Source organism: Triticum urartu, chromosome 4 (genome assembly GCF_003073215.2).
Source record: "Triticum urartu cultivar G1812 chromosome 4, Tu2.1, whole genome shotgun sequence".
Lineage (NCBI taxonomy): Eukaryota > Viridiplantae > Streptophyta > Magnoliopsida > Poales > Poaceae > Triticum > Triticum urartu.
In genome coordinates, this window is record NC_053025.1 from 568,773,815 (window position 1) to 568,798,346 (window position 24,532).

The 24,532-nt window shown below is 44.0% G+C and overlaps 1 pseudogene; it reads right to left on the reverse strand.

Moving 5' to 3' along the window:
* Nucleotides 1-4,392: 4,392 nt before the first annotated feature.
* Nucleotides 4,393-17,095, reverse strand: LOC125554870 (annotated as a pseudogene).
* Nucleotides 17,096-24,532: the final 7,437 nt, after the last annotated feature.

Below are 24,532 nucleotides of genomic sequence, written 5' to 3' on the forward strand. Positions count from 1 at the left end.
TGCGATTGCTGAGGCGGCGGAGACGGCTGACGGGGCTGAGTTGCACGAGGAGGAGTGGCCTGAAGCTGTGCCGGACTTGCAGTGGCCTGAGGTTGTGCCGGACTTGGAGGAGGAGTGGACGTCTGACGCTGTGTCGGACTTGGAGGAGGAGTGGCCTCACACTTTGCCGGACTTGGAGGAGGAGGAGGAGTGGCCTCACGCGTTGGTGGACTTGGAGGAGCGGGAGTCTGCTGACTCGGTGGCGGACTTCGACGAGGAGTCGGGTGACGCGGTGTCAGTGGCCTTCGAAAGATGATGCAATCCTTTCTCCATAGGATGATACGATGTTTGGCATCTCCGAGTGTGTGCTCCTCGTCACCTCCAGGAATGTCAATCTCTAGCCCCGAATATTGGTCCACCACCTCATCAACCACGACACGAGCATAGCCTGCCGGAATTGGGTTGCAATGGAAGGTTGCATCGGGGGAATTTGTATAAGCAACGCCGTCCGCCACCTTCAAGGATATGTTCTTAATTTTGAAGTGTAGCTCGCAGTTAGTGTTCTGCACGATATCATCCACGGGGTATCTATCCAGCATTGCGTCAAACGGGGCGGAACCCACACTGCTTCTCGGCATGGATGGGGCGGTGGTATCCAATGCTGGATCATCCGCTAGCTGCTGCAGCTGCTGAGACCCCCTTTGCTGGCTAAGTGAGTCGATCTGCTCCTGCTGCTGCTGGAATTTGATTGCCAAGTCCGCGTGCGCTGATTCTAGGCCTTGAAGGCGTTCATAGTCGAGCTTCCTCTGCTCCTCCTCCATCTTCCTCTTCTTCTCCTCCGCAATCTTCTTTCTCGCACGGGTTCTGTAGTCGGCGTTCCAGTCCAAAAACCCCTCATACCACGGAATAGCGCCCATGCCTCGTGTTCTTCCCGGGTGTTCAGGATTTCCCAGGGCACGCGTAAGCTCGTCGTTCTCTCTGTTGGACTTGAACAACCCGGATCGAGCCTCTTCTATTGCAACAAGTAGCTTATCTTCGGCTCCGTCCAGACATGCCTTCTTGGAAACTTTGCCTGTCTTCGGGTCCAACTCCCCCCGATGCGTATAGAACCAAGTCCTGCACCTGGGGGGCCAGCTCAATGTTTCTGGAGTGACACTTGCATCCAGCATCTCTTTCTCAGACTTATCCCACTTAGGCATTCCCACCGCATAGCCACCTGGCCCCAGCTTATGGAACTTATCCTTTTTTGTGGCATTGGCCTTGTTTATTCTTGACCGTTCCTTAGATAATTCTGAATCCTTGAATTTCACGAAATCGTCCCAATGAGCACTTTGATTCTCTAGTGTTCCCTCGAATACTGGAGGCTTCCTTCCTCCCTTGACGTACTTGTCCCATTCACGATTCTTGTGGTTCTTGAATGCAACCGCCATCTTCCTAAGAGCAGCGTCCTTGACTTTCTGCACATCTGCTTCTGTGAAATGATCTGGTAGGGTGAAATGTTCCATGAGAGTATCCCAAAGCAGACTTTTTTGTCTGTCATCGACAAAAGTAAGATCTGGACGTGGCTTTGCTGGCTTTCTCCATTCTTGAAGGGAGATCGGGAGTTGGTCCTTCACAAGAACTGCGCACTGACGAACGAACTTGTCCGCAATCTTCTTAGGCGCTAATGGTTCACCATTAGGTTTGATTGCCTCGATATTATACTTTACGCCCTCCTTCAACTTTTTGTTCGGGCCTCGTTTCGTCCTGTTGCCTGAAGATTTGCTCGATCCGGATGGCTGAAAGAAGAAAGATTGATTCGTTAATGTATCTTCAACTCATTTAAAACATGTGATGATCACCAGATGCCTACTTATATAAATATATATACCTCTCCGGTGTTGTCATAATCATAGTTCATGACTTCATCAATTCGGTCGTCGCGATCGAATATCATATCACCCTCTCCGGTGTTGTTTAGAAATTCGGAGCCGTCATAATCTTCTTCATTCTGATCATCATCTGGCCCGCGTATTATATCGAACATGGTATGTTCTCCCTCTCTGTTGGTATTGTCTGCCATAGCTTTTATTTAACTATGCCAAAAGAAATATAAAACAATTTAGTATTCAAATTACATCGTCTCGAATAATAGATATAATCTCGAATACATCGTCTCGAATAATAGATATAATCTCGAATACATCATCTCGAATAATAGATATAATCTCGAATACATCGTCTCGAATAATAGATATAATCTCGAATACATCATCTCGAATAATATATAATCTCGAATACATCGTCTTGAATATTATATACCGAGTACATCACTGGCTAGGTAGCTAATAAAGATCGAATACTACAGAAGAATCTAGGACACTCGCGCTTCCTGCGGCGCGGGCGGTGGACACCCGAAGAGAAGGAACCCTCACAGGATCATAGCTGAAGTGAGATCCCTGAAGAAACTGCCAGGTATTGGAGAACCTGCCGCCCTCTAATGCAACCATATAGCGATGGACATGCTCGTCCTCCTCCCTGACACGGCGACGTACCACCTCCGGCGGGGCTGGCTCCCTCCGCACCGAAACTGGCCCACGCGAACGCCACCAAATGAGATCAGGGTCGACGACGGGACCCGGGGCCGGGTTCCTCATCAAGCGGCGCGCCCCTCCAGGCAGCACCTCCCAGTGCCAGCCCGGCGGAGCCCAGTCCCGGACATGGGTCAGTCGGACGTCGTCGCGGACGGGTCGACGGCGAGGATGCGGGCCGGGCATCGTCGAGAACAAATACTAGCTATATGCCCGCAAAAAGTAACATTTTTTTAATGATTGGATTTTGATAACTAAATTTCTAACATTTCTATATAACTAACATTTCTATAACATTTCTAATATTTCTAGAACTAAAAAAAAGAAAAATTTCTAACTTTTTTATAACTATTTCTATAACTAAAAAACAGAAAAATTTCTAACAATTCTAACTTTTTTATAACTATTTCTATAACCAAAAAACAGAAAAATTTCTAACAATTCTAACATTTCTAACTATTTCTAAAAAACAGAAAAATTTCTAACAATTTCTAAAAGCAGAAAAATTTCTAACAATTCTAACTTTTTTATAACTATTTCCATAACTAAAAAACAGAAAAATTTCTAACAATTCTAACATTTCTAACTATTCTAACAATTCTAACATTTCTAACTATTTCTAAAAAACAGAAAAATTTCTAACAATTTCTAAAAAACAGAAAAAATTTCTAACTATTTGTATAACTAAAAAACAAAAAATGTATGTGTGTGTGTGTGCGCGCGCTCACCGGCGAGGCGAGAGGCGACGGGGGGCGGCGACGGGGATGGCGACGGGCGCGGCGACGACGGGGATGACGACGACGGGGACAGGGACGGGGCGGCGATGACGGGGACGGGGACGTATGGGCCGGGGCAGCGACGACGACGGGGACGTACGGGGCGGCGACAACGGGGACGGGGACGACGCGGGACGGGCCGGGACGGGGCGGCGGTGACGACGGGGACGGGGATGGGGCGGCGACGGGGGCGGCGACGAGGGATGGAGACGTACGGGGGGCGCGGCGCGCGACGGTGCAGAGGAGAAGAAGCAGATGAGAAACTGAAATTTTCGTAAGTGTTGTTTATATAGGACCTTTAGTACCGGTTGGAGCCACCAACCGGTACTAAAGGCCTGTTTTGGCCAGGCCAAGCGGCGGGAAGCGACCCCCTTTAGTACCGGGTGGTGGCTCCAACCGGTACTAAAGGCCCCCCTTTAGTACCGGTTGGTGCCACGACCCGATACTAAAGGAGGTGCGCTGGCTCAGGTGCGGTGCGGCAAGTTTAGTCCCACCTCGCTAGCCGAGGGGCGACTGCACTGGTTTATAAACCCCCATGCGATAGCTCTCTCGAGCTCCTCTCCAAAGCAGGCCTACTGGGCCTACATGTTCTGTGCTGCCCTGTTGGCCTACTGGGCCTTTGCGGGCCTGCATCCTGGCCCAACAACAGGTTAGGTTTCTAGTCGTATGCCGGCCGCTTTGGCCTAGTAGGCGGGATTTTTTATTTTTTTGCTTTATTTATTTTTGAGTTGTTTTTTTGTGTATTTAGAGTTTCTTTGTGAATATTTTTGCTTTAGGTACAAAAAATTACAAACTTCTGTTAGTGCCCGTAGTTTTCAAATTTGAATAGTTTAAATTTTGAATTATTTGAAATTAGTGTGAATCACTAGTTTGTGAATAACTTAACTTCAAAAATCAGTAAAGGCATGAAAGAATTTGTTTGCACATAAAATTTCTTCGCGTTTCAAATGCCAAAACACATAATTAAGTACCCTAACTATTACAGAGATTCCCTTCTGGGTGTGAAACACAGAAGAAAGTGATGATAGTGAAGCCGATCACATCCCAGATCTTTGGGTGTGAAACTTTTTCTTCGCGTGTGTCCCTTTGCGCCGTAACCATGGAAAATCTTCATCATTTAACGGGATGCTCGGGTCAATATTCACTATGAATGGAGCAATTTCATCAAACTTTTCATAATCTTCTGACTTGTCTGTCTTGTCATCCACTCCCACGATGTTTCTCTTCCCAGAAAGAACTATGTGCCGCTTTGGCTCATCGTACGATGCATTCGCTTCCTTATCTTTTCTTTTTCTTGGCTTGGTAGACATGTCCTTCACATAGAAAACTTGTGCCACATCATTGGCTAGGACGAATGGTTCGTCTGCATACGCAAGATTGTTGAGATCCACTGTTGTCATTCCGTACTGCGGGTCTTCCGTTACCCCGCCTCGTGTCATATTGACCCATTTGCACCGAAACAAAGGGACCTTCAAACCACGTCGATAGTCAAGTTCCCATATGTCCTGTATATAACCATAATATGTTTCCTTTCCCGTCTTGGTTTCTGCATCAAAGCGGACACCACTGTTTTGGTTGGTGCTCTTCTTATCTTGGGCGATCGTGTAAAATGTATTACCATTTATCTCGTACCCTTTGAAAGTCATTATATTCGAAGATGGTAACTGGGACAGCAAGTACAGGTCATCTTCAATAGAGGTGTCATGCATGGTACGTGTCTGCAACCAGCTGGCGAAACTCCTGGTTTGTTCACGTGTAATCCAGTCATCAGACCGCTCCGGGTGTTTGGAGCGTAGCAAATTCTTGTCTTCATCCATATACGGAGCTACCAAGGCGGAATTCTGTAGAACTGTGTAGTGTGCTTCAGTGAGAGAATGTCCGTCCATACATATTATTTGTTCCCCTCCTAGCGTGCCTTTTCCATCCAGTCTGCCCTTATGCCGCGATTCAGGAACACCAATCGGCTTAAGGTCAAGAATAAAGTCAATACAAAACTCAATGACCTCCTCATTTTGACGGCCCTTGGAGATGCTTCCTTCTGGCCTAGCACGGTTATGAACATATTTCTTTAAGACTCCCATGAACCTCTCAAAGGGGAACATATTGTGTAGAAATACAGGACCCAAAACGTTAATCTCTTCGCATAGGTGAACTAGGACGTGCGTCATGATGTTGAAGAAGGATGGTGGGAACACCAACTCAAAACTGACAAGACATTGCACCAAATCATTCTCTAACCTTGGTATGATTTCTGGATCAATTACCTTCTGAGAGATTGCATTGAGAAATGCACATAGCTTCATAATGGCTAATCGAACGTTTTTCGGTAGAAGCCCCCTCAATGCAACCGGAAGCAGTTGTGTCATAATCACGTGGTAGTCATGAGACTTTAGGTTCTGGAATTTTTTTTCTCTGCCATGTTTATTATTCCCTTTATATTCGACGAGAAGCCAGACGGTACCTTAATACTGAGCAGGCATTCAAAGAAGATTTCCTTCTCTTCTTTGGTAAGAGCGTAGCTTGCATGACCCTGATGTATGCCGTCTTTTCTGTGCATACGTTGCTGGTCCTCTCGTGCCTCAGGTGTATCTTTTCTCTTCCCATACATGCCCAAGAAGCCAAGCAGGGTCACACAAAGATTCTTCGTCACATGCATCACGTCGATTGTGGAGCAGACCTCTAGGTCTTTCCAATAGGGCAGGTCCCAAAATATAGATTTCTTCTTCCACATGGGTGCGCGTCCGTCAGCGTCATTCGGAACAGGTTGTCCACCAGGACCCTTTCCAAAGACCACCTTCAAATCCTTGACCATATCATGTACATCAGCACCAGTACGGTGGCGAGGCTTCGTCCGGTGATCCGCCTCACCTTTGAAATGCTTGCCTTTCTTTCTTACGGGATGCCTGCTCGGAAGAAATCGACGATGTCCCAGGTACACATTCTTCTTACAATTAGCCAAATATATACTGTCGGTATCATCAAACAGTGCGTGCATGCGCGGTATCCCTTGTTTGTCTGTCCTGAAAGGTTACTAAGAGCAGGCCAATCATTGATGGTCACGAACAGCAACGCCTGTAGGTCAAATTCTTCCCCCATGTGCTCATCCCATGCACGTACACCTGTTCCATTCCACAGTTGTAAGAGTTCTTCAACTAATGGCCTTAGGTACACATCAATGTCGTTGCCGGGTTGCTTAGGGCCTTGGATGAGCACTGGCATCATAATGAACTTCCGCTTCATGCACAACCAAGGAGGAAGGTTATAAAACATAGAGTCACAGGCCAGGTGCTATGGTTGCTGCTCTGCTCCCCAAAAGGATTAATGCCATCTGTGCTTAGACCAAACCATACGCTCATTGCGTCATCTGCAAACTCCTTCCCGTACTTTCTTTTGATTTTTCTCCACTGCAACCCGTCAGCGGGTACTCTCAACTTCCCGTCTTTCTTACGGTCTTCTCTGTGCCATCGCATCGCCTTGGCATGCTCTTTGTTTTGGAACAAATGTTTCAACCGTGGTATTATAGGAGCATACCACATCACCTTGGCAGGAATCTTCTTCCTGGGGCGCTCGCCCTCGACATCACCAGGGTCATCGCGGCTGATCTTATAGCGCAATGCACCACATACCGGGCAAGCATTCAAATCCTCGTACTCACCGCGGTAGAGGATGTAATCATTAGGGCATGCATGTATCTTCTGCACCTCTAACCCTAGAGGGCAGACAGCCTTCTTTGCTTCGTACGTACTCTCGGGCAATTCGTTTTCCTTTGGAAGCATATCCTTTATCATTACCAGCAACTTTCCAAATCCCTTGTCAGATACACCATTCTCTGCCTTCCATTGCAGCAATTCCAGTGTGGTGCCCAGCTTTTTCTTGTCACCTACGCAATTCGGGTACAACAATTTTGTGTGATCCTCTAACATGCGCTGCAACTTCTTCTTCTCCAAATCACTTGTGCAGTTTCTCTTTGCATCAGCAATGGCCCGACCTAGATCATCAACGGGCTCATCTGATGCCTCTTCTTCAGCTTCTTCCCGCATTGCCGGCTCAGCTTCTTCCTGCATTACCGGCTCAGCTTCTTCCCCCATTGTTGTATCATCGTATTCAGGGAACCCATGGCCAGGATAGCTGTCGTCGTCCTCTTCTTCTTCATTGTCTTCCATCATAACCCCTCTTTCTCCGTGCTTGGTCCAAACATTATAGTGGGGCATGAAACCGGACTTAAACAGGTGGACGTGAATGGTTCTTGACGTAGAGTAATTGTGACCATTCTTACAGCGAGCACATGGACAAGGCATAAAACCATCCGCCCGCTTGTTTGCCTCAGCCGCAAGCAGAAAAGTATGCATGCCCTCAACGAACTGGGGAGAGCATCGGTCATCGTACATCCATTGCCGGCTCATCTTCATTACACAACACCGAATAGACCAAATTAATACAAGTTCATACATAAAGTTCATACAACACTTAAATGCAACAACAAAATAACTCTCTAGCTAAAGCATTTAAATGCAACAACAAATACGATCAAGATCACAACTAAGGTAACAATGGATCCAACAGCATAATGATACCAAGCCTCACTATCGATGGCATATTTTCTAATCTTTCTAATCTTCAAGCGCATTTTCTCCATCTTGATCTTGTGATCATCGACGACATCGGCAACAGGCAACTCCAATTCCATCTTCTCCCCCTCAATTATTTTCAATTTTTCTTTCAAGTACTCGTTTTCTCTTTCAACTAAATTTAACCTCTCGACAATAGGGTCGGTTGGAATTTCCGGTTCACATACCTCCTAGAAAAAATTTCTATGTCAACTTGATGGGCATAATTTGTCATAAACACGAAATGCAACTAGTTTTAAAAGAGAATATATATACCACATCCGAATCATAACAAGGACGAGGGCCGACGGGGACGGATATCAAAACCATGGCACTATATGTATAACAAACAACGTACGGGGTAAGATAATTATACGAGTAACTATATATCCAAATCACACAAACATCAATTTTTATATAAAATTTCATGAACAAGAGGCTCACCACAAGGTGGTGCCGGCGACGGGACGGTGCGGGCGATCGACGGTGGTTACGACGGAGATTTAGAAGGCACTAAGTAAACCACACCTACATATGCAAACTAAGTGTTATTTTTGACCTCAAATTGCATATAAATAAAATACTAGCACATATATATATATATATATCCTCCCAAATTACTAAACTCACAAATTAATCACTATATAAAGCATTGCAAGAGCTAATCTAGCAATGAGAGATGAAAGGACAAAGTTGCTAACCTTTGTGATCATTTGAATGGATGGGGGCCTTCAAATCTTGACAAATTTTGGGCAAAATGTGTGATGAGCTCGAGAGGAAGAGGGGAAGAACAGAGCGAGCTCGGGTGGACGAAGGGTTTATGTAGGACGACCTTTAGTACCGGTTCGTGCCAAGAACCGGTACTAAAGGGGCTGGAGGGGCCCCAGTCTGACAACATCCTGCCACCACTCTCATTAGTACCGGTTCATGGCACGAACCGGTGCTAAAGGTTAGCCACGAACCGGTACTAATGAAAGCGGCCCGGCTAGCCGTTGGAACCGGCACTAATGTATACATTAGTGCCAGCTCAAATACAAACCGGCACTAATGTGCTTCACGTTTGACCCTTTTTCTACTAGTGTGTGGAGAACTATTCGATGTAATCTTCTTTTTGCGGTGTGTTTGTTGAGACCGATGAATTGTGGGTTTATGATCAAGTCTATCTATGAACAATATTTGAATCTTCTCTGAATTCTTTTATGTATGATTGGTTATCTTTGCAAGTCTCTTCGAATTATCAGTTTGGTTTGGCCTACTAGATTGATCTTTCTTGCAATGGAGAAGTGCTTAGCTTTGGGTTCAATCTTGCGGTGTCCTTTCCCAGTGACAGTAGGGGCAGCAAGGCACGTATTGTATTGTTGCCATCGAGGATAACAAGATGGTTTTTTTTATCATATTGCATGGATTTATCCCTCTACATCATGTCATCTGTCTTAAGGCGTTACTCTGTTCTTATGAACTCAATACTCTAGATGCATGCTGGATAGCGGTCGATGAGTGGAGTAATAGTAGTAGATGCAGGAAGGAGTCGGTCTACTTGTCTCGGATGTGATGCCTATATACATGATCAAACTGAGATATTCTCATAACTATGCTCAATTCTGTCAATTGCTCAATAGTAATTTTCTCACCCACCGTAAAATACTTATGCTCTCGAGAGAAGCCACTAGTGAAACTCTGGCCCCCTGGGTCTATCTTTATCATATTAATCTCCTACTACTTAGCTATTTCTTTGCTTTTTTACTTTGCACCTTTATCACAAAAATACCAAAAATATTATCTTATCATATCTATCAGATCTTACTCTTGTAAGTGGCCATGTAGGGATTGACAACCCCTATTCGGTTGGTTGCGAGGATTTATTTGTTTTGTGCAGGTACGAGGGACTCGCGTGTAGCCTCCTACTGGATTGATACCTTAGTTCTCAAAAACTGAGGGAAATACTTACGCTACTTTGTTGCATCATCCCTTCCTCTTCGCGGAAAACCAACGCAGTGCTCAAGAGGTAGCAAGAAGGATTTCTAGCGCCGTTGCTGGGGAGGTCTACGCAAAAGTCAACATACCAAGTTCCCATCACATACCCTTATCTCCCGCATTACATTATTTGCCATTTGCCTCTCATTTTCCTCTCCCCCACTTCACCCTTGCCGTTTTATTCGCCCTCTCTCTCTATCCTCCCTCTCTTTCTCTATTTTCCTCTTTTTGCCCGCTTGCTTTTTGTTTGCTTGTGTGTTAGTTTGCTTGCTTGCCTCAATGGCTCTACCTAAATTTGGTGATCTCCACCTTAAAAGGTTAGAAGAGATCAAAAGCAATGTCAGGAGTTTTATGGTTTTGCAATTTGAACATAATAGATTCTTCAGAAACGAGCTTAAGGATCATCAACATTTTATGAGTTTTATGAATAAAGAGCTTGATGATATGTCTAAAGAATTCGATGGTTTAAGATCCGAGATTGCTCGTCTTGAGAAATTGACTGCTGAAATTTCGGATAGGCAGGCCACCTTAGTTAATAGGATGGCCGCAAAACCGGATTGCCATGAAAATAAAGATGAAGATCTAAAATTTATTGATGTGTTCCCTATTAAATCTTTGTTTTGCAATATGAATCTTGATAATGATGGGACTGAATATGGTCCACCTTTACCTAGAAGGCGTTCCAAGAATTCGGATTTTTTGATCTTGATGCTAAAATTGATAAAAGTGGGATTGAAGAAATTAAAACCCTAGATGTTGCTAAACCCACTATTATGGATTTCAAGGAATTTAACTATGAAAATTGCTCTTTTATTGATTGTATTTCCTTGTTGTAATCCGTGCTAAATTCTCCTCATGCTTATAGTTAAAATAAAGCGTTTACTAAACATATCGTTGATGCCTTGATGCAATCTTATGAAGAAAAACTTGAATTGGAAGTTTCTACCCCTAGAAAGCTTTATGATGATTGGGAACCAACTATTAAAATTAAAATTAAAGATCATGAATGCTATGCTTTATGTGATTTGGGTTCTAGTGTTTCCACGATTCCAAAGACTTTGTGTGATTTGTTAGGTTTCCGTGATCTTGATGATTGCTCTTTAAACTTGCACCTTGTGGATTCCACTATTAAGAAACCTATGGGAAGAATTAATGATGTTCTTATTGTTGCAAATGGGAATTATGTGCCCGTAGATTTTATTGTTCTTGACATAGATTGCAATCCTTCATGTCCTATTATTCTTGGTAGACCTTTCCTTAGAACGATTGGTGCAATTATTGATATGAAGGAAGGAAATATTAGATTCCAATTTCCATTAAGGAAAGGCATGGAACACTTTCCTAGAAAGAAAATTAAAGTACCTTATGAATCTATTATGAGAGCCACTTATGGATTGCCTACCAAAGATGGCAATACCTAAATCTATCCTTGCTTGTTATGCCTAGCTAGGGGCGTTAAACGATAGCGCTTGTTGGGAGGCAACCCAATTTTATTTTTATTCCTTGCTTTTTGTTTCTGTTTAGTAATAAATAATTTATCTAGCCTCTGTTTTGGTTGTGTTTTTTGTGTTTAATTAGTGTTTGTGCCAAGTAGAACCGTTGGGAAGACTTGGGAAAAGTCTTGTTACACTTGCTGTAAAAAACAGAAACTTTAGCGCTCACGAGAACTCCTGCCATTTTTATTTGGAAAGTTCTATTTAGTTAATTATTTTTGCAGATGATTAATAGATAAATTCCTCACGTCCAGAAATTTATTTTAGAATTTTTGGGGTTCCATATCTTGCGCTAGCTACAGATTACTACAGACTGTTCTGTTTTTGACAGATTCTGTTTTTCTGTGTTGTTTGCTTATTTTGATGAATCTATGGCTTGTAAAATAGTTTATAAACCATAGAGAAGTTGGAATACAGTAGGTATAACAAAAATATAAATAAATAATGAGTTCATTACAGTACCTTGAAGTGGTCTTTTGTTTTCTTTCGCTAACAGAGCTCACGAGATTTTCTACTTTAAATTTTGTGTTGTGAAGTTTTCAAGTTTTGGGTAAAGATTTGATGGATTATGGAACAAGGAGTGGCAAGAGCCTAAGATTGGGGATGCCCATTTCACCCCCAATATAATCTAAGGACACCTAAAAGCCAAAGCTTGGGGATGCCGCGGAAGGCATCCCCTCTTTCGTCTACTTCTATCGGTAACTTTACTTGGAGCTATATTTTTATTCGCCACATGATATGTGTTTTGCTTGGAGCGTCTTGTATGATTTGAGTCTTTGCTTTTTAGTTTAACAAAACCATCCTTGCTGTACACACCTTTTGAGAGAGCCATACATGATTTGGAATTTGTTAGAATACTCTATGTGCTTCGCTTATATATCTTTTGAGTTATATAGTTTTGCTCTAGTACTTCACTTATATCTTTTTAGAGCACGGTGCTCGATTTGTTTTATAGAAATTATTGATCTCTCATGCTTCGCTTATATTATTTTGAGAGTCTTAAATAGCATGGTAATTTTCTTAAATAATCCTAATATGCTTGGTATTCAAAAATAATAAAAACTTTCTTATGAGTGTGTTGAATACTATGAGAAGTTTGATGCTTGATAATTGTTTTGAGATATGAAGATGGTGATATTAAAGTTGTGCTAGTTGAGTAGTTGCGAATTTGAGAAATACTTGTGTTAAAGTTTGTGATTCCCGTAGCATGCATGTATGGTGAACCGTTATGTGATGAAGTCGGAGCATGATTTATTTTTTGATTGTCTTCCTTATGAGTGGCGGTCGGGGACGAGCGATGGTCTTTTCCTACCAATCTATCCCCCTAGGAGCATGCGCGTAATACTTTGCCTTGATAACTTGTAGATTTTTGCAATAAGTATATGAGTTCTTTATGACTAATGTTGAGTCCATGGATTATACGCACTTTTCTCACCCTTCCACCTTTGATAGCCTCTCTAATACCACACACCTTTCGCCGGTATCATACACCCACCATATACCTTCCTCAAAACAGCCACCATACCTACCTATTATTGCATTTCCATAGCCATTCCGAGATATATTGCCATGCAACTTTCCACCGTTCCTTTTATTATGACACACTCCATCATTGTCATATTGCTTAGCATGATCATGTAGTTGACATCGTATTTGTGGCAAAGCCACCATTCATAATTCTTTCATACGTGTCACTCTTGATTCATTGCATATCCCGGTACACCGCCGGAGGTATTCATATAGAATCATATTTTGTTCTAAGTATCGAGTTGTAATTGTTGAGTTGTAATAAAAATAAAAGTGTGATGATCATCATTGTTAGAGCATTGTCCCAGTGAGGAAAGGATGATGGAGACTATGATTCCCCCACAAGTCGGGATGAGACTCCGAACGAAAAACAGGGAGAAAAGAGTCCATAAAAAAAGAAAAGGCCCAAATAAAAAAATGAGAGAAAAAGAGAGAAGGGACAATGTTACTATCCTTTTACCACACTTGTGCTTCAAAGTAGCACCATGATATTCATGATAGAGAGTCTCGTATGTTACCACTTTCATATACTAGTGTGAATTTTTCATTATAGAACTTGGCTTGTATATTCCAATGATGGGCTTCCTCAAAATGCCCTAGGTCTTTATGAGCAAGCAAGTTGGATGCACACCCACTTAGTTTCTTTTGTTGAGCTTTCATATACTTATAGCTCTAGTGCATCCGTTGCATGGCAATCCCTACTCACTCACATTGATATCTATTGATGGGCATCTCCATAGCCCGTTGATACGCCTAGTTGATGTGAGACTATCTTCTCCCTTTTTGTCTTCTCCACAACCACCATTCTATTCCACCTATAAGTGCTATGTCCATGGCTCACGCTCATGTATTGCGTGAAGATTGAAAAAGTTAGAGAACACCAAAAGTATGAAACAATTACTTGGCTTGTCATCGGGGTTGTGCATGATTTAAATATTTTGTGTGGTGAAGATGGAGCATAGCCAGACTATATAATTTTGTAGGGATAACTTTCTTTGTCCATGCTATTTTGAGAAGACATAATTGCTTTGTTAGTATGCTTGAAGTATAATTATTTTTATGTGAATATTAAACTTTTATCTTGAATCTTTCGGATCTGAATGTTCATACCACAATAAAGAAGAAATACATTAAAATTAAGCCAAGTAGCACTCCGCATCAAAAATTCTGTTTTTATCATTTACCTACTCAAGGACGAGCAGAAATTAAGCTTGGGGATGCTTGATACATCTCCAACGTACCTACAATTTTTGATTGCTCCATGCTATATTATCTACTGTTTTGGACATTATTGGGCTTTATTTTCCACTTTTATGTTATTTTTGGGACTAACCTATTAACCGGAGGCCCAGCCCAGAATTGTTGTTTTTTGCCTGTTTTAGGGTTTCAAAGAAAAGGAATATCAAATGGAGTCCAAATGGAATGAAACCTTCGGGAACGTGATTTTCTCAACGTACAAGTCCCAGGAGACTTGGACCCTGCGTCAAGACACAGAAGAGGAGGCCACAAGGTAGGGCAGCGCGCCTACCCCCCCCCCCCCCCCCCAGGTGCGCCCTCCACCCTCGTGGGCCCCTTGTTGCTCCACCGACGTACTCCTTCCTCCTATATATACCTACGTACCCCCAAACGATCAGATACGGAGCCAAAAACCTAATTCCACCGCCGCAACTTTCTGTATCCACGAGATCCCATCTTGGGGCCTGTTCCGGAGCTCCGTCGGAGGGGGCATTGATCACGGAGGGCTTCTACATCAACACCATAGCCCATCCGATGAAGTGTGAGTAGTTTACCTCAGACCTACGGGTCCATAGTTAGTAGCTAGATGACTTCTTCTCTCTTTTTGGATCTCAATACAATGTTCTCCCCCTCTTTTGTGGAGAACTATTCGATGTAATCTTCTTTTTGTGGTGTGTTTGTTGAGATCGATGAATTGTGGGTTTATGATCAAGTCTATCTATGAACAATATTTGAATCTTCTCTTTATGTATGATTGGTTATCTTTGCAAGTCTCTTCGAATTATCAGTTTGGTTTGGCCTACTAGATTGATCTTTCTTGCAATGGGAGAAGTGCTTAGCTTTGGGTTCAATCTTGCGGTGTCCTTTCCCAGTGATAGTAGGGGCAGCAAGGCACGTATTGTATTGTTGCCATCGAGGATAACAAGATGGGGTTTTCATCATATTGCATGAGTTTATCCCTCTACATCATGTCATCTTTCTTAAGGTGTTACTCTGTTTTTAACTTAATACTCTAGTGCATGCTGGATAGCGGTCGATGAGTGGAGTAATAGTAGTAGATGCAGGCAGGAGTCGGTCTACTTGTCTCGGACGTGATGCCTATATACATGATCATACCTAGATATTCTCATAACTATGCTCAATTCTGTCAATTGCTCAACAGTAATTTGTTCACCCACCATAGAATACTTATGCTCTCGAGAGAAGCCACTAGTGAAACCTATGGCCCCCGGGTCTATCTTTATCAAATTAATCTCCTACTACTTAGCTATTTCCTTTACTTTTTTACTTTGCCTTTATTTTACTTTGCATCTTTATCACAAAAATACCAAAAATATTATCTTATCATATCTATCAGATCTTACTCTCGTAAGTGGCCGTGTAGGGATTGACAATCCCTATTCGCGTTGGTTGCGAGGATTTATTTGTTTTGTGCAGGTACGAGGGACTCGCGCGTAGCCTCCTACTGGATTGATACCTTGGTTCTCAAAAACTGAGGGAAATACTTACGCTACTTTGTTGCATCATCCCTTCCTCTTCGGGGAAAACCAATGCAGTGCTAAAGAGGTAGCAGGTCTCAACCTACCCTATCGCTCCGCCACAAAGATCCACTTAGAGGGCCGTCGGGACAAACATCCTTTCGGACCCAATCCATGAATCACTCGCGGGTACTCAACGAGCCGACCCGACTTTAGTCACCACAGGTATCATATGATATGTATATAAGTATATACCCGTGATCACCTCCCAAGTGATCACGGCCCGATAGTATAGCATGGCAGACGGACAAGAATGTAGGGCCACTGATGGAATACTAGCATCCTATACTAAGCAATTAGGACTGCAGGTAAAGGTAACAACAGTAGTAGCAAAGACAGGCTATGCATCAGAATAGGATTAACGGAAAACAGTAACATGCTACACTACTCTAATGCAAGCAGTAGAAAGAAAGAGTAGGCGATATCTGGTGATCAAAGGGGGGGCTTGCCTGGTTGCTCTGGCAAGTAGGGGTCGTCAACACCGTAGTCGTACTAGGTAGCAGCGGCGTCGGCTCGGTGTCTAACGAGAGAAGAGGGGGAAGAAACAATAAATATAATGCATACATAAGCATGGCGATGCATGACATGACAAGTAACGGTGCCAGGTGTGTCCTAACGCAGTAGGAGGTGATACCGGCGAAGGGGGGAAACATCCGGGAAAGTATCCTCGAAGTTTCTCGTTTTCGGACAGATGAACCAGAGGGGGAAAGTTGCGTGTTCACTATGCTAGGGACGCGTGGCGGACAAACGGGCTGCATATCCGGATTTGTCTCGTCGTTCTGAGCAAATTTCATGTATAAAGTATTTTGATCCGAGATACAGTTTATTTTCTATTAATTTTTAAAGTTTTATTCATTTTCTGAAATTATTATTAATTCGAAATTAAAAGAATAAATGATACGGGTACACACAAATGTACCCAGCAGAATGCATGTGAGGGTGACAGTGGGGGTCCAGTCAACTGCCTAGTCAGCAGTTGACTGGTCAACTTTGTCTGGTCAAAGGTCCAGTGGGACCTAGGTGTCATAGGCACAAGTTCAATTGATTTTGACTATTTAGCTTAATTGGTGGTGGGACCTATATGTCAGCGAGACATTTAACTTTAGTGTTATTTTGAACTAATCTAAATTAGTGTGGGGGGTCCACTTGTCAGGGGTGTTAGAGGTGGCTGTTAGTGAGGGACTAGTACCCTAACTAAACATGGGGGGTTGGCCTCATTAGCAGGCACAACCGGCAGAGGCCACGGGGGCTGCGGAGCGAATCGAGACGGCGCGAACGGGGGCTGCGGCGGTCGGAGTCGGGCGAGGCGAGGCGGGCGTCGAGCAGGGGCGCGTGGCCGGGGCACTTGCAGGCGGCGACGGGAGCGCAGCAGAGCAGCATCACGGGAGCAACCATGGCGGAGCAGGGGGTCGGCCGCGATGCGTGGACCACACACGGGGGCGACCGGCGACGCGGGCGGGTCGAGCGGGCTGCAGGGCGCGCAGAGCTCGGGAAGAGAGGCAAAGGGGGAGTGGCTCACCGACGGAGCTCATGGAGGCTCTTCGGAGGCTTAGAAGTGCAGGACGGCGACGAATCGAGGCGGCGGACGACGGTGATCAACGGGGATGTAGTGACTCGATTCGGTCTGCCCGGGGCGGTCTTGCTCGAACCGATCACGGTAGTCGATGTAGACTATGGAGGCGCACCTCCGTACATCTTCGCGAGGCCTGTGGACGATGGTGGCCGCTAGAACGGCGACGGCCGTGGCGGGTGGATGCGGGAACAGGGGAGAGAGCAGCGTGAGGAGGAAGAGGTGGGAGTCTAGGGTTCCAAGGGGGCTCAGGGTCCTTATAGGTAGTCGGGGAGCGGCGGATGGCCGCCACGGCAATGACCGGGGCCGTGGCGATCATTGACAGAAGCCATGATCCCCTTCCTCTATAGTGTGGAAGAAGACAACGGGGAGATGGGCAGCTGGGCCGGCCTGGTTGGTTCTGGTGGGCTAAGTGGCCCAGGTTGAGGGGGAGGTTTATTCATTTTTTTAATTTGTTTTTTGTTATTTATCTTCTTTTAGTTTCATTTTATTACTTTAGCAATTCATAGTTTTACAGTAAGTAAAAGCCACACCTAAAATAGGTTGAAAATCCAACTACTTCCACAAAAAGTTTGGTGACTAATTAAACTAGTTTAATATTTGTTTATTATTTTAAAGCAATTAAATACTGTTTTTGCTACTGTTTTATTAATTTTAGAGTATTTTAAACATTTAATAAAAGTGTGGTTTCTTCACCAAAAAAATGTATGGATTATTTGTCGCAAATATAACATTTTAGTTTTAATGTTTGAGAACTTTTAATGTTTGCCATTAACTCAAATTTGAATTTGAATCATTTTGAGCTAACGCGAGATTAGCAACAGTAATCGTGGTGATGTGGCATCATTACCAGAGGTTCACTGTAGCTTAATTATCTGGGCGTTACAAGGGGGAAGGGAGAGAGAGAGATTTGCACATACCAGCTGCTTGCTCCCGAGCGAGAGGATACATTATTCATTGGTAAAAAAAGTCGTAATTAGAAAGATGGATTCCAAGATGAGGTTGGCTTAGATGCATGTTTACAGCACTCCTCAAGGTAGACATGATGCTTGTACCGGTGCAACCGATTTGTGCAGACAATTGTTTGAGTGCTAACAAGTGCTCAATGCGGCGAGCGCGGCCCCATTGTGCATCCATCCATGGATAATGAAGTTGAGCTGGATTTCCCAGAGCTTGGGCATTACACCAGCCAGGAAGGTCAGGCACGAAGCGCTCCTTAACCGGAGATGGAAGCGCTTTAGAGCAGCGAATGCTCCTCCCCCATGCATGGCAATCATTTCACTTGTGGCTTTGCATATTACTAAATCGAGGTTAGTAAGGACGGGCAACTCCGCAAGGATACTAACACTATCATTTAGTAGCACATCAATGTGGCATCGTAGCTCGTCAAGGTTACAGAGTTCTCCCATCCATGCAGGCACCTTGAAAACGGACAGTGTCGTGATAACAAAAGTCTCTTGAGGCAATATGAGGTGGGGAGAGGGGAAAGTGGCATCAAGCCATCCATGCAACCCTTGATATCCACACTCAGCTCCTTGAGGCTACAAAGTCTTCCCAAACAAGAGCATAGAGCATCCATTTGCACCCTCTCTACATTCAGAGAAAAGTGACGCCATGGGATAAATAGATACCTCAAATTTGTCAGCTCTTGGAGGCCCTTGATATTATCTAGTGTGTCGGCAGAAAAGTTACGAATAAATAAGTATCGTAGGGACAACCGCATTGCCCCTTCGTGCCAGTACATCAGCCGTCAGTGTATCAGCCGCCGGTTCAGCAGCCACAAGCGTACCGGGTGCCATTCCAACAGCAGTTCATTGGTACATCGGGTCAGTTTTTGCAGCAGCGGCCATATCTTCTTCAACCTTTGGGTGGTTTTGTTGGAAATATGCCCTAGAGGCAATAATAAATTAGTTATTATTATATTTCCTTGTTCATGATAATCGTTTATTATCCATGCTAGAATTGTATTGATAGGAAACTCAGATACATGTGTGGATACATAGACAACACCATGTCCCTAGTAAGCCTCTAGTTGACTAGCTCGTTGATCAATAGATGGTTACGGTTTCCTGACCATGGACATTGGATGTCGTTGATAACGGGATCACATCATTAGGAGAATGATGTGATGGACAAGACCCAATCCTAAGCATAGCACTAGATCGTGTAGTTCGTATGCTAAAGCTTTTCTAATGTCAAGTATCATTTCCTTAGACCATGAGATTGTGCAACTCCCGGATACCGTAGGATTGCTTTGGGTGTACCAAACGTCACAACGTAACTGGGTGACTATAAAGGTGCACTACGGGTATCTCCGAAAGTGTCTGATGGGTTGGCGCGAATCGAGACTGGGATTTGTCACTCCGTGTGACGGAGAGGTATCTCTGGGCCCACTCGGTAGGACATCATCATAATGTGCACAATGTGATCAAGGAGTTGATCACGGGATGATGTGTTAAGGAACGAGTAAAAGAGACTTGCCGGTAACGAGATTGAACAAGGTATCGGGATACCGACGATCGAATCTCGGGCAAGTGTCGTACCGATAGACAAAGGGAATTGTATACGGGATTGATTAAGTCCTTGACATCGTGGTTCATCCGATGAGATCATCGTGGAACATGTGGGAGCCAACATGGGTATCCAGATCCCGCTGTTGGTTATTGACCGGAGAGTCATCTCGGTCATGTCTGCATGTCTCCCGAACCCGTAGGGTCTACACACTTAAGGTTCGATGATGCTAGGGTTATAAAGGAAGTTTGTATGTGGTTACCGAATGTTGTTAGGAGTCCCGGATGAGATCCCGGACGTCACGAGGAGTTCCAGAATGGTCCGGAGGTAAAGATTTATATATAGGAAATCCTGTTTCGGCCATCGGGACAAGTTTCGGGGTCATCGGTATTGTACCGGGACCACCGGAAGGGTCCCGGGGGTCCACCGGGTGGGGCCACCTATCCCGGAGGGCCCCATGGGCTGAAGTGGGAAGGGATCCAGCCCAAAGTGGGCTGGGGCGCCACTTCCCCCTAGGGCCCGTGCGCCTAGGGTGGGGGAAACCCTAAAGGAAGAGTCCTAGGAGGGGAAGGCACCTCCTAGGTGCCTTGGGGGGGAGGGAATCCTCCCTTGGCCGCCACCCCAAGACCCATCTAGGGCTGCCGCCCCTCTAGGGGTGGGAACCCTAGAGGGGGCGCACCCTCCTCCCTCTCCCCTATATATAGTGAGGCCTAGGGGCTGCCCATAACACGCGATCTGATCTCTGCCTATTGGTGCAGCCCTCCCTCTCTTTCTCCTCATATGTCGCGGTGCTTGGCGAAGCCCTGCAGGATTGCCACGCTCCTCCATCACCACCACGCTATTGTGCTGCTGCTGGATGGAGTCTTCCTCAACCTCTCCCTCTCTCCTTGCTGGATCAAGGCATGGGAGACGTCACCGGGCTGTACGTGTGTTGAACGCGGAGGTGCCGTCCGTTCGGCACTAGGATCATCGGTGATTTGGATCACGACGAGTACGACTCCATCAACCCCGTTCTCTTGAACGCTTCCGCTTAGCGATCTACAAGGGTATGTAGATGCACTCTCCCTCCCCTCGTTGCTGGTTTCTCCGTAGATAGATCTTGGTGACACGTAGGAAAATTTTGAATTTATGCTACGTTCCCCGACAGTGGCATCATGAGCTAGGTCTATTGCGTAGATTCTTTGCACGAGTAGAACACAAAGTAGTTGTGGGCGTTGATTTTGTTCAATATGCTTGCCGTTACTAGTCTTATCTTGATTCGGCGGCATCGTGGGATGAAGCGGCCCGGACCAACCTTACACGTACGCTTACGTGAGACTGGTTCCACCGACAGACATGCACTAGTTGCATAAGGTGGCTAGCGGGTGTCTGTTTCTCCCACTTTAGTCGGATCGGATTCGATGAAAAGGGTCCTTATGAAGGGTAAATAGCAATTGGCATATCACGTTGTGGTTTTTGCGTAGGTAAGAAACGTTCTTGCTAGAAACCCATAGCAGCCACGTAAAACATGCAAACAACAATTAGAGGACGTCTAACTTGTTTTTGCAGGGTATGCTATGTGATGTGATATGGCCAAAAGGATGTGATGAATGATATATGTGATGTATGAGATTGATCATGTTCTTGTAATAGGAATCACGACTTGCATGTCGATGAGTATGACAACCGACAGGAGCCATAGGAGTTGTCTTAATTTATTTATGACCTGCATGTCAACATAAATGTCATGTAATTACTTTACTTTATTGCTAACCATTAGCTATAGTAGTAGAAGTAATAGTTGGCGAGACAACTTCATGAAGACACGATGATAGAGATCATGATGATGGAGATCATGGTGTCATGCCAGTGACAAGATGATCATGGAGCCCCAAGATGGAGATCAAAGGAGCTATATGATATTGGCCATATCATGTCACTATTATTTGATTGCATGTGATGTTTATCATGTTTATACATCTTGTTTACTTAAAAAGACGGTAGTAAATAAGATGATCTCTCATTAAAATTTCAAGAAAGTGTTCCCCCTAACTGTGCACCATTGTGACAGTTCGTTGTTTCAATGCACCACGTGATGATCGGGTGTTTGATTCAAACGTTCACATACAACGGGTGTAAGACAGATTTACACATGCAAACACTTAGGTTGACTTGACGAGCCTAGCATGTGTATAGACATGGCCTCGGAACACAGAAGACCGAAAGGTCGAGCATGAGTCGTATAGAAGATACGATCAACATGAAGATGTTCACCGATGTTGACTAGTCCATCTCACGTGATGATCGGACATGGCCTAGTTGACTCGGATCATGTAATCACTTAGATGACTAGAGGGATGTCTATCTGAGTGGGAGTTCATAAGATGAACTTAATTATCCTGAACATAGTCAAAAGGTCTTCGCAAATTATGTCGTAGCTCGCGTTTCTGTTCTACTGTTTAGATATGTTCCAAGAGAAAATTTAGTTGAAAGTTGATAGTAGTAATTATGCGGACTAGGTCCGTTAACTGAAGATTGCCCTCATTGCTTCGTAGAAGGCTTATGTCCTTAATGCACCGCTCAGTGTGCTGAACCTCGAACGTCGTCTGTGGATGTTGCGAACATCTGACATACACGTTTTGATGACTACATGATAGTTCAGTGCGTAATGCTAAATGGTTTAGAATTGAGGCACCAGAGACATTTTTGAAACATCGCAGAACATATGAGATGTTCCAAGGACTGAAATTGGGATTTCAGGCTCGTGCCCACGTCAAGAGGTATAAGACCTCCGATGATTTTCTTAGCCTACAAACTAAGGGAGAAAAGCTCAATTGTTGAGCTTGTGCTCAGATTGTCTAAGTACAACAATCATTTGAATCGAGTGGGAGTTGATCTTCCAGATGAGATAGTGATGTTTCTCCGAAGTCATTACCACCAAGCTGCTAGAGCTTCGTGATGAACTATAATATATCAGGGACATATATGATGATCCTTGAGATATTCACGATGTTTGACACCACAAAAGTAGAAATCAAGGAGCATCAATTGTTGATTATTGGTGAAACCACTAGTTTCAAGAAGGGCAAGGGCATGAAGGGATACTTCATGAAACGGCAATTCAGCTGCTGCTCTAGTGAAGAAACCCAAGGTTGAACCCAAACCCGAGACTAAGTGCTTCTGTAATAAGGGGAACAGCCACTGGAGCAGAATTACCCTAGATACTTGGTAGATGAGAAGGCTGGCAAGGTCGATAGAAGTATATTGGATATACATTGTGTTGATGTGTACTTTACTAGTACTCCTAGTAGCACCAGGGTATTAGATACCGGTTCGGTTGCTAAGTGTTAGTAACTCGAAATAAAATCTACAGAATAAACGGAGACTAGCTAAAGGTGAGCTGATGATATGTGTTGGAAGTGTTTCCAATGTTGATATGATCAAGCATCGCACGCTCCCTCTACCATCGAGATTGGTGTTAAACCTAAATAATTGTTATTTGGTGTTTGCGTTGAGCATAGACATGACTGGATTATGTCTATCGCGATACGGTTATTCATTTAAGGAGAATAATGGTTACTCTGTTTATTTGAATAATACCTTCAATGGTCTTGCACCTAAAATGAATGGTTCATTGAATCTCGATCATAGTGATACACATGTTCATGCCAAAAGATATAAGATAGTAATGATAGTACCACCTACTTGTGGCACTGCTACTTAAGTCATATCGGTATAAAACGCATGAAGAAGCTCCATATTGATGGATCTTTGGGCTCACTCGTTTTTGAAAGGTTTGAGACATGCGAACCATGTCTATTGGTGTATATGCATGAAGAAACTCCATGCAAATGGACCATTTGGACTCACTTGATTTTGAATCACTTGAGACATGAAAATCATACCACATGGGCAAGATGACTGAAAGCCTCGTTTTTCAGTAAAATGGAACTAGAAAGCAACTTGTTGGAAGTAATACATTTTGATGTGTGTAGTCCAATGAGTGCTGAGGCGTGTAGTGGATATCGTTATGTTCTTACTTCACAGATGATTTGAGTAGATGTTGAGTATATTTACTTGATGAATCACGAGTCTGAATTATTGAAAGGTTCAAGTAATTTCAGGGTGAAGTTGAAAGATTGTCGTGACAAGAGGATAAAATATCTATGATATGATCATAGAGATGAATATCTGAATTACGAGTTTGGCACAGAATTAAGACATTGTGGAAATTGTTTCACAACTAATACAGCCTGGAACACCATAGTGTGATGGTGTGTCCGAACATCATAACTGCACCCTATTGGATATGATGCATACCATGATGTCTCTTATCGAATTACCACGATAGTTTATGGGTTAGGCATTAAAGACAACCACATTCACTTTAAATAGGTCACCACGTAATTCCGATGAGATGACACCATATGAACTATGGTTTAGAGAAACCTAAGCTGTCATTTCTTAAAAGTTTGGGGCTGCAACGCTTATGTGAAAAAGTTTCAGGCTGATAAGCTCGAACCCAAAGCGGATAAATGCATCTTCATAGGACACCCAAAAACAGTTGGGTATACCTCCTGTCTCAGATCTGAAAGCAATAAGGGATTGTTTCTAGAATCGGGTCCTTTCTCGAGGAAAAGTTTCTCTCGGAAGAATTGAGTGGGAGGATGGTGGAGACTTGATGAGGTTATTGAACCGTCTCTTCAACTAGTGTGTGGCAGGGCACAGGAAGTTGTTCCTGTGGCACCTACACCAATTGAAGTGGAAGCTTA